Below are 11,004 nucleotides of genomic sequence, written 5' to 3' on the forward strand. Positions count from 1 at the left end.
AATAGTAATTGACAATTTAAAATGTTCTTCTGTACATTCTACAATTTTATCTTTCATTTTTATTAGCCCTAAACTTACAGATCGATAAAGGAAGTCTTCTAGGGACTAATGAATTGCCAGTGTCCCACAGTTGCAAAGTAGCAGAGTTGTCCAGAACAATCCATTTTGTGTGAAACTTCTGTGGTCTCCCTGTGCTTCTCTAGCTGTGCCTTTTAAATGATCAACTCAGTGAAGCTTTCCCTCTGGGCTGAATTACCTACCACTAGATATAAACCCAAGGTCTTTAAGAAATGTACACAGTCATAATTTTTTAAGACATATGCTGAGTTCATTTATCCAACTTGATCAATATGTGAATAGAGCAGGATGCAGTGGGGAGGGAAATGCACAAGAGGGAAAGAAAATATCATCATGCACAGTGAATCCAGAAGGCGGTGACATGTCCTGCTTGAGTTAAGAGCAAAGAAAAAAGATGAGTCTGATTTTCTTCGGGATGAACCCTTAGTCTGTCCTCATTTTACAAGGGAAGAGTGAATCTCAGAAAAAAATGAATGTATCTTCAGATTTTAATGTCATCGCATGGAAGTCACTGGAAGGTATTGTTATGACCTTCCCCCGCACTCGAGGATTTCATGATGTATGTTCTATTGATGAAAATTCAGAAAACCAGGGAGCTGATAAAATATAGCTAAGTGATTCTGAGAGTAAATGTTAGGTTCAGTGCCTGATTGCCTCGTATTTTAAATATTTCAATACTCCCTGCATGACTGGTCGGATCTAAAGTAGTGACTATTTAGCAACCTCAGCCACAAAAACACCTTAATAGCGTCATTCAAAATGTGTACTGTCCTCCTTAGAGTAATGGGCTTTTGATGATAGTAATCAAAGAACACTGCCTTTGTAGATTGGAGTCATAGCTGTGTTGAGAAATGATGACTGTTAAGGACATTTCTTTTCAGTAATTGTGTGTTTTGCTTTAGTCCCTTCCCTCTGATTTAAGGTGGGTAACAGTGAGGTCAGAGGGAGCTGGTTCTTTCTGTATTTTCCCCCTCTAACAAAATTGGAAGAAACATTAGTGAGACAGATACTGGCAGCAGAGAAATGCAAAGAAAGCAAAAATAAGTTGCGCTTTGAGAAAAAGTAGATGAGAAATATTAGATGTTAGAAAGAGGGTAGGATGCATACTAATGCAAGGGAATATTCAGAGCTCTGGGGCCATTAACTCAGAAGCCAGAGATCAAATGGGAGATATGAGGATGGTATGAGAGGCTACAAGATAATGCTCAATGCTTGGGATTGTGGGCAGAGTTCTTCTATTCCTCTTGTTTTTGATGAAGATGGGAAATTGAATAGAGAAGATTGAGAGGCAGAACTATTTAAGTACAGAAAATCTTGCTGTTCCCTCAATAATGAGTCCACTTCAGTCTTCTGTGTTAAATGCCCTGAAATGATTAAGTAGCACCACAGATGTGGAACAATGAGGGTGGACCCAAGAAAACTCTGAACTCTAAGCCTTCTGATTCTAAAGCACACTGGGCATTTTTTGTTCCCATGGAAAGGATTCCTGAGAAGCCTCATAAAATACAAAGAAGTACTATGAGAATTTAGGAAAGGAGTAGAATTAAGAGTCTGTAAAATGTAGGCTCTTGTCTCCACTCTGCATTTACAAGTGTTGCCATCTTAGACACCAAAGTTTTTAAGTTCTTTGAGATGAGGTTTTCTGCCTTGTAGACAGTTGTATGGATTAGATATAGCATTTATTGAGCCCTTATTTGCCCCTATTATTATTTAATCATCATAAAAGATGCATGCAGTTATTATTCTGTTATTATTCTCTCTTCAGAGATAACACAACTGAGGCCTAAAGAATGTAGGTGACTTTTCCAAGGTCACAGGGCATATACAGCCAAGAAAGGAGAAGACCTTACCTTCTTTAGAAGTATTAGGGCATGGGGGCTTCTGGATGGGATGAGAGTGTAACTGAGAAATTAGGATTTAAAGGATGATTTTGATTACTGAATCATTATGTAGGTATTCCGTTTTGTTTTCTGGTATATTTGGAATAGACAGAGGGGAATACCTGAAATCTCTAAGCTATAATTCAACTGCCCTGACATCTGAAATGTTTGTAAATCTTGTGCCTTTGTGACTGTAAGAGCTGTTGCTCCCTTTATCTGGTCAGTTTCTTGTAGGATAAAGACCCAAAAATTAATGAAGAATTTGAACTCAGTCATTGACTAGTTTCAGTGCTCTACACTTGTAAATTGTATAGCTTAGACTCTACTATTGAAAGATAACTTGTCTCCCTTCCTTTTGGCTTACACCTTATTGAAGGAATAGCTCTGCCTCCCCTCCTTTCTGATTATGTTCTTATATTGAAATGATAATAATAACATTGTCTCCTTTTCTGCTTTGAACTTGCTATTCAAAATGACCTCCTCTTCCTTTGCTAAAGAACCCCCTAAACTTGGGGAGACAGATTTTGGGCAGAAAGGCCATTTGCTCTTTTACTATGTGCCTAGCAATAAACTCTTTCTATCACTGAAACCCCCAGGTCTCCAGAATTGGTTATTGAGTGCTTTGGGCAAAAGAATCCATGGCCTTTGTCTAGTAGCGGGAGTTTATCAGTTTATTTTCTATTGCTGTAACTGTGCACAGGAGCCTATTTCCCTAACAGTCTGCAAAATAAATAGAATAATTTCATGACACTTTACTTCATGAGAAATGAAGGAAGGAACAAGAATGATTAAAAAAAATGTATCCTAAAGTCATGGCAGGGAAACGGGTCAGATAACCTCCATCATAAGTTATATTTTTGACACAAATTCTTCATTTTGTTTCTTCCCAGTATGTCTGAGAGATCCAATATAAATTGCAAGTGATTTTATCTTAGACTTTCAGATTTCATCACATCCTTACACTCTTATAACAACTGCCTCTCTCTTTCCCCACAACCCCCAAATATAGATTCATTATTAAAGTAACTACTCTGGTTACCCATTCTTCTGTACATTGCTTTAGGAGGGTTCTCAGAGCCAAAATTGGTGCTGAATGTTTTTGGAAATTATCAAACACTGAGTATCTGCATCACAACATCACTCTTAAGCTCTAAAAGTCAGTGTTGTCCAAACCATGTTGGATTGGAAAGAAACTCTTCTGATGACTGTGTCCAAATAGCTCACCTCCACTATGAAAAAATAACAGTAAAATGTATCATGGCCAAGTTCACCCGACAAGTTACTTTCAGGGCACGAGCCAGAACCAACGTACCCTTTAATGAAACCCTGAAAGAACATACAAGATATTCCTCAGACTTGTTATCCTTCACCCAAATCTAAAAAGCTGACATTTGTTCTAGGTAAATGAAAACACAACTGCTACTGGCTGCTCTTAAGTCAAGGAACTTGAAGTGGGTGAGTGTTTTGGCTTCCTAGGCTGCTCAAGCAAATACCATGAAATGGGGCAAGTTAAACAATGGAAATTTATTTGCTTAGGTTTTGAGGCCAAAAGAAAGTTCAAATCAAAGCATTATCAAAGCAAGGCTTTCTGTCCAAAGGCTGCAGAGTTTTATGGCTGGCTGCCAGTGAGTGTTGGTTGCTAGCTGGTCACAGGCCAAGGCACATGGTGGCATCTTCTGGTCTCTGTTCTCTTCCAAGTTCTGTTGATGTTCAACTTCTAACTGCTCACTCTGTGGCTTTCTCCCTCTCTCTGTGCTTGAGTTTTATTATGCTTATTAAGGACTCCAATAATAAGATTAAGACCCACCTGATTGAGGTGGACTGTATCATTACTGAAGTAGCCTCATCAAAAGGTCCTACTTGAGATGGGTTCACACTCACAGGAATGGATTAGGTTTAAGAATATGCTTTCTGGGGTACAGCTCCAAAATACCACAGTGAGCATATTTGCATCCATGGCAGACATCACTAACTGACCACAAGACTGTTGTCCTGGGTAAAAAGGACAAAAGGACAAAAGGTGATGGTTCTCTACACAGCACCTGAAGCAGCCTTCACGAGTTGATTTGGGCTTTGCCTGTTTGGCTGCTGATTCAGAATGCAGAGCCATGAAATGCACATCTGAGTCAGGGCCAGCCAGCTGAGGCTGGGGTCCTCACTCTACTGACTGCTTACGCTGTGTCCAACTTACTGCCTAAGGTCTTCAGTTCCTTCAATATGCAGAAAGTGCAATACTTTCCACCTTTGAGAGCAGTGCTTCTCAAACTCTGGCATGCATCAGAATAGTCTGGGCAGGTAATAAAGATCACAAAGCCTGAGTCCAGTTTCACTGAACTACAAGGTCTCCAGCTGATGCAATTCAAACCAGTTTGAAAATCATTGTTCTAGAGTAAGAAATGATGCCAGAAGAGCATTTAACACTACCTGACACAAAATAAAACTCAACTCATTATCCCTTCCTCTGTTAAGCAATTTTAAGTTGACTTCTGATGTCAAATGTCTCTAATTCTAGGGTTGTATGAGACAGGTGCTTTACAAATATATAGAAGAGGTAATTAGCTGAAAGAATGGAAATTCTCAGTTTTGTTCCAATGGAATTAATAATGGCATAGATTTATTAAACATAACTGGTATAAATATGAATTTGAATAGGTCAAAATTACCTGTGAAGAACTCATATTTGTAACCAAGAAATCAGGATTTAAGGGATGATTTTGATTGCTGAATCATTGCATAGACATTCCTTTTTGCCTTCTGGTATACCAGAGTAGACAAAGGGAAATACCTGAGATCTCAAAAATTGTAATCCAGCTGCCTTGGTCACTGATAATGATTGTATAGCCCTTGCCTTCTGCCCCTATGATGGTAGAAACCTTGTGACTAATCTTCATTTGTACCCAGTTATCCAGTTTTTCAACTTTAGAGTCCTGTAATCACTTAAAGACAACCCCTAATGTTTGTTAATTAAGGGTCTTGTGTCAGCCCAGAACTAATCCATCCCAAGTCCAAAGTTATCTTGATAACCAAGACTTGATCTAACTAAAGTGGGCTTGCTTGATAAAAAGTCACCTATACCTCATTCTACCATTTTTACATACGTTCTGTGACTAAGCATGTAATCATTCTGTGCATGCTCAATATATCATCTGGGGCCACTGTGCTCATTATCCTGAGCCCTCTGCATTTTCTTTTCTAGTAAAATTATCAGAATTACTGTAGTTCACGGAGACAGACTTTGGGCCTACAGGCCATCTGCTCTTCTGCTACACACCTAGTAATAAACTCTCTCTTTGAAACCCTGGTGTCTCAGGAATTGATTATTGAGTGCGTCAGGCAAAAGAATTCACAGCCTTAGTCCAGCGACACATTTGCCAGCAACATAGAATAATGGGAGATAAGGGAGCGATACTCTGGAAAGAACAGAATTCTGTTTTCCCCTGTCAGTAACTTGCCTCAGTCCTCGAAGTAGATAAGGGACTTTTAGTTTACTTAAATATGACTGAAGTCAAATCTGCAAAACAGGTAGTAATTCCTTCTAATTGGCAGTTTGCAAGAATCTGATTTCTGCAAGGCCTTCTATCACTATAACAGAGGGAAACATACCAAATTTCTTAAAGAATCGAATCTAAACTTTTTACAAATTTCTACAGAAAATAAAGTTCAAAGACACTCCATTTACAGAGAATAAGACATAATCTGCTCTCCTGAGATCCCCACAACCCCCAACTAGCCTTCATGGATCTGTAATCTTATCTGGTATCTTTGTTTTAAACAATTTAAAATGCTTTTGCCTGTAGGAGCTCATGCGATTTCTGATGTCTGCATGTTGAAGAGACACTTGAGAACCAAACAGATAGTTGCAGTCTTTAAGAACAGGATCTTGAATCACAAAGTGCAGGAGTGTGGCTTACTAAGAAAAGGGATGGGTGACATGGCTTCTGCAAACAAGACTTACAGTTTTTTTGTCTCTTTTTTGCAGCTGTAAATAAGCATGTGGAAAACAGGAATCAAAAGACATAATTTAACATTTATAATGTGTTAGGCATTGTTTTACACATCTCATTTATTTATATTTCATCTTAATCCAAAACCCTCCCAAGAAGGAAGTTACTACTTCTGAAAAATTCCAATTTAGAAAGATTTTGACACATAAAATGAAGGGATGTATCAGTAGGTACCTTGTGAACTGTGTGCTACTTTTTCCAGTCCTTGGACAAAACCTAAAGAAGAAATTAAAAGCTTAGCTCTAATTCACATTTGGACACTGTCTCTGCTTGACCTTCTGCCTTGACCCTCTGTTAGTTTCCCTTTTGCTTTCTTTCCCAGTCTCTGTGATAATTGCTTGCAGCACACACCCAGACTTCTTCCATGCTGACTAGCTGGAACAATCTTGTCTGGCTTCCCCACTGTGGGTGTGAAATCCCATCATTCATATCATTCCAGTGTGTATTGAAGATACTTTTTTGAAGCAAACTCTCCGAGTATCCCTATATTTGGCCTCTTAGGATGGAACCAGTTCTGAGTCTCCAAAATATTTTTAGAGGCACAAGATCTGAAACAAAAGAAAACTCAATTTATTATCATGTTCCCTAACTGAGACAAAGTTGTTAATATTATATTAAGGTTCCCTACCATGGAATAAACTGAAATATTTTGAATTACCATGCTGGGTAGTAATTATTAATACACTTTAATAAATTCAAACATAATTAAGCATGGAATGGCATATTGATTCTATTGATGCTATTACCCCACTTGCTTAAACAATGCCATGATATGTGCTGAAGTTATAACTAACATAACCTGCAGCATTAGGAAATTATCATTTATTCTTCATTGCCACAATTCTTTCTTCTATCTTTTACTAAGTTGTTAGGCATTGGCCTTCTGTATATTTCATATGTCCATCTGCCCCATCCCCACATCCATTATTACATCATGGGTCTTTAGCTGTAGCTTGGAATGTTGCAAGAGTTCTGTCCCTGGACCTCCTTCTAATACTTTCTTTACATTGCCGTGAAAATCCACACTGTCATTTACAAACGTTATCATGCCACCTGCCTAAAAGCCTAATGGTCTGAAGTTATCAAGATCTGAAGTGAGAGTGGCCAGAGGACTCAAGAGGCACTAAAAGATAAATAATGGTTCATCCACAGCCATGGTTTCAGTGAATCTGGATTAAGTGGTCAGCTTGTTTTGCATGACCCTAAGTGTGACTACAGCCATCTATTTCAAGTGTTCATACCAAGAAATACAGAGAGGCTTGGGAATGGAGGCTTTGGATTTTATTGATATCTTTTTCTTTCCCTGGTGTTATTTAGTTGTATCCATATTGTGAACGCAAAAGAGGAGACTCAATCTTGAAAAAAGAACAATATCTGCACATATATTACATCATAGGTTATTAAAGCTGCATGTACTGGACGTTTGCCTTCTCATTTACTATTCATGGGTTCTTTAGCAAGTTAACATTTGCATTTATGCCAATTACATCAATTTTAATAATATCAATAAGGAAACATTCACTTCTTCAAGGAGTTCTGCTCCTTTGGCAATTTCCCTAAGTAAAGAGCTTCGACAACCAAAAACCTTTATCAGTGTGTCCTGCACTGAAAGTGCTAAATATGGAGGGATTGGAAAACAGGCAGTTAGTTAAAAGGAACTGGGACCACTCCCTACACATCTTCAGAAGAGATTTTAGTAGAGGAGTATGGGAGCAGAAGCATGTTTAATAATTGTTTTGTGGGTTACAACTAGTGGAACAATGAAGCTTGTAGACTTTTTCCTTACCATCATACACTCTGATTCCCTCGTGTAGTTCTTAACTGTAGCTCAAGTTGCATTTTCTTTAAAGAGGCTGTGGAGCAGTCAAAGAATGGAATAATTTGCCTTGATTAGTTTTAGAGGGGAAGGAGCAGGCTACCCCTTGCTAATGGATGGCTCTTTTGTTTTGTTTTTTTCTTTTGGGTGCATTTGACTATAATTCTTTTTCACCTTCACTTAAATTCTTTCTACAGTAGTGAATCTCTTACTTCTTTCTGCCTTTTTGTTCCAGCTCTAGGCCATAGTATCAGAAGTCTTTTTGCTGAATTCTACTTGCCCAAAGCACAGTAAACGCAGTCTTGAGACCACCCTCGCTGGAATGCAATATGTTCCTGTTTGCCAGTTTGAAACAGCAAAATCATCAGGTTCTAATTGTCCCTAACATTGATCTAAATTACTTTTTGTTGTACCTTATAGTTTGAAATCAAAGATGTTGACCAAGTCTTCAGAAAAGCAAACTGCATCATTTCTTTGGTTGACACATTTTTTTTAAAGTAAGGTTTTACTAAATTATTTTATTCAATGGTGTTTTGTTTGTAGTTCAGACTAGTTACTAGTTTTTTTAAAGAACTATTTGGCATTTGATTCCCTAAAATGTAAAAGCAGGAAGAAAAAACAAATGATGCAAAACAAAAAACAAATGATGCAAAACAAAATAATTTTTTAACAAAAGTTAAAAAAAATAATTTAACTTCTCCCCTTATATCTAGAAGAAAAAATTATACCAGGCAAAAGGTTAGTGTTCAGTGTATAAAGAACTACAAAACAATAAATTAAAAAATAAGCAAACAGGCAGGCCACAGTGGCTCAGTCGTAGAGTTCTCGCCTGCCATGCCAGAGACCAGGGTTTGATTCCCGGTGCCTGTCCATACAAAAAAAAAAAAACAACAAATTTCTAAGAAAATGAGCAATAAATTTAAACAGGCGAATTACAAATACATAAAAAAGAAAACTACATGAAATAAGATTTTTCTGTCACCAGTAATCAGAGAAATAGCATTAAATGATACTATTTTTCACATATCAGAATGCAGACCTTAATAATTTTGATAATATCAAGTTCTGTTGAATTTGTTGAGAAATATATACTCCCATACACTGCTGTGGGAGAATAAACTGTTACAAGGCAATTGGGTGGCAATTTGGCATTGCAATCAAAGCAAAAAATACATATACCAAATGACCCAGAAATTCTTCTTTGAGTCATTTTCCTTTAAAAAATACATATATATGTACAAGAGGTGAAGGAGGATTTTCACTGAAGCCATTATTTGTAAAAGTAAGTGTTCTAGTTTGAAAGCTGCTGGGATGTGATAGCCCAGAAATGAAACAGTCTTTTAAAAAGGGAAATTTATTAAGTTGCAAACTTATAGTTCTAAGGCCATGAAAGTGTCCAAATAAAGGCATCAAGGTAAAAATAGTTTAACTCCAAAGAATGGGCTGGTTAAGTTTGGAGTTTCTCTCTCAGCTAGGAGGGAACATGGTGACATCTGCTAACTCGATCTCCTCATTTCATAAGGCTTCCCCAGGGGCATTCTCCCTCTGCTCCAAAAGTCTCTTGCTGCCTGGACTCCTTTGGTTCTGGTTGCTCTAAAGCTTTTTCCAAAATGGTTTTCTCTTAAAGGGCTCCAGTAAGCAACCCTACCTTGAATGGATGGAGACACATCTTCATGGAAGCCATCTAATCAAAAGTTACCACCCACAATTGAGGTGGTGACATCTCCATGGAAACAATCAAAAAGAATCCACCCAGTAATATTGACTGAGGATTAAAAGACATGGCATTTTCTATGGTACATAATAGCTTCAAGTTGGCACAGTAGGGGAAACAGTTTATTAAAAAGGTAACTGCTAGAAAAACTGATATATGCTAGTTTGGAAAACTAAGTAGTATTTTAAAAGATTGATATAGACAATGAGCGATCAATAGATATCTATATAGATAGATAAATAGATGGGTAAATAGATAAATGATATAGACATAGATGCAGAAATATAGAAAGACAAAGATATAGATATATAAAAGCATTAATGGCTTCAAAACTTTAATGTTGAATAAAAGAGTCACTTGCAAAATGATAATAGTGTTTATGTAACTAAATGCTACTCAAATTCTATGTGTGTATATACATATACATATGCTTGTGTATGTGTGTATACAATTGTATCTATTTCTCTCTTTCTCTCTCTTAGTCTCTCTCTCTCCAGTATGAATGCCCATGCTTTATACAGGGTCTAGAAGATCAATACTAAGCTAACAAGAAGCATGTCTTGGTGTGCCAATTTGAGAATATTATGTACTCAAAAAAAACAGTGTTTTAATCCTGAGTCGATGTCAAGGGGACAGCCATTTCTTTAAATCCTAATTCCATACTGTAGGGCAGAAAGTTTTGCAGAAAGTTTTGATTAGATTGCCTCTACAGAGATGTGACAGGCTTAATTGTGGGTGTGACATTTCGATTAGATGGAGATGTGACCTTGCCCATTCCAGATGGGTCTTGATTAGTTTACTGGAGTCCTTTAAAAGAAGAAACATTCTGGAGAAACCTCAGAAACAACAGAGCCAGCAGAAGCTTCAGAACAGAACTCACACAGATGCCGACACTTGGAAATCAAAGATGTGGATGTTTGGAGATTGGAGCCCAGCAGATGTCGCCATGAGATGTTAAGCAAGCCAGAACCTGGAGAGAGCCCAGGGAAGCCAAGAGATGAAACCTAGCCCTGGAGAAGCAAAGTGAAGGAACCCCCACAGGAACAGAGACTGGAAGCAACAGCACTCAAGAGCAAGGGACCAGCAGATGCCAACCACTGGAGTATCTAGCTGCTAGAGCCGTTCTTGACCCATTGGCCTTCCTTAAATTAGGTTATCTTTCACTGGATACTTCAGTTTGGACATTTTTATGGGCTTAAAATTGTAAACTTGTAATTTACTGAATTCCCCTTTCTAAAATCTGTTCCAGTTCTGGTATATTGCATTCCAGCAACTTGAAAACTACCACACTTGACAAGATTGAAAGAAGATGAGGGGGTTGGATTGGGGGTGGTGGTAAAGGGAAATTTTGTCTTATCTGCAATGTTTTGATTTATTACTAAATTAAAGCTTGAGATTAATTTTATCAAAAATAAAAGAAATGAAGAGAAAGTATGGCATCACTTTTTACACAGTATTGCATCTATTACAATTTTCAGTATTCTTTGAGACTAAGTAGACTTGTACTTGCTG

The 11,004-nt window shown here is 37.6% G+C and overlaps 1 long non-coding RNA gene across 1 annotated transcript; it reads right to left on the reverse strand.

Annotated features, from left to right (window-relative positions):
- Positions 1–5,768: 5,768 nt before the first annotated feature.
- Positions 5,769–6,874, reverse strand: LOC143676215 (uncharacterized). The gene is made up of 3 exons (XR_013171918.1): positions 6,762–6,874; positions 6,137–6,510; positions 5,769–5,937 (listed from the first exon to the last, which is right to left on the reverse strand). It is a non-coding gene; the product is annotated as an uncharacterized LOC143676215 (long non-coding RNA).
- Positions 6,875–11,004: the final 4,130 nt, after the last annotated feature.

The sequence above is a fragment of the Tamandua tetradactyla genome, chromosome 3 (assembly GCF_023851605.1).
Source record: "Tamandua tetradactyla isolate mTamTet1 chromosome 3, mTamTet1.pri, whole genome shotgun sequence".
In the NCBI taxonomy this organism is placed as follows: domain Eukaryota; kingdom Metazoa; phylum Chordata; class Mammalia; order Pilosa; family Myrmecophagidae; genus Tamandua; species Tamandua tetradactyla.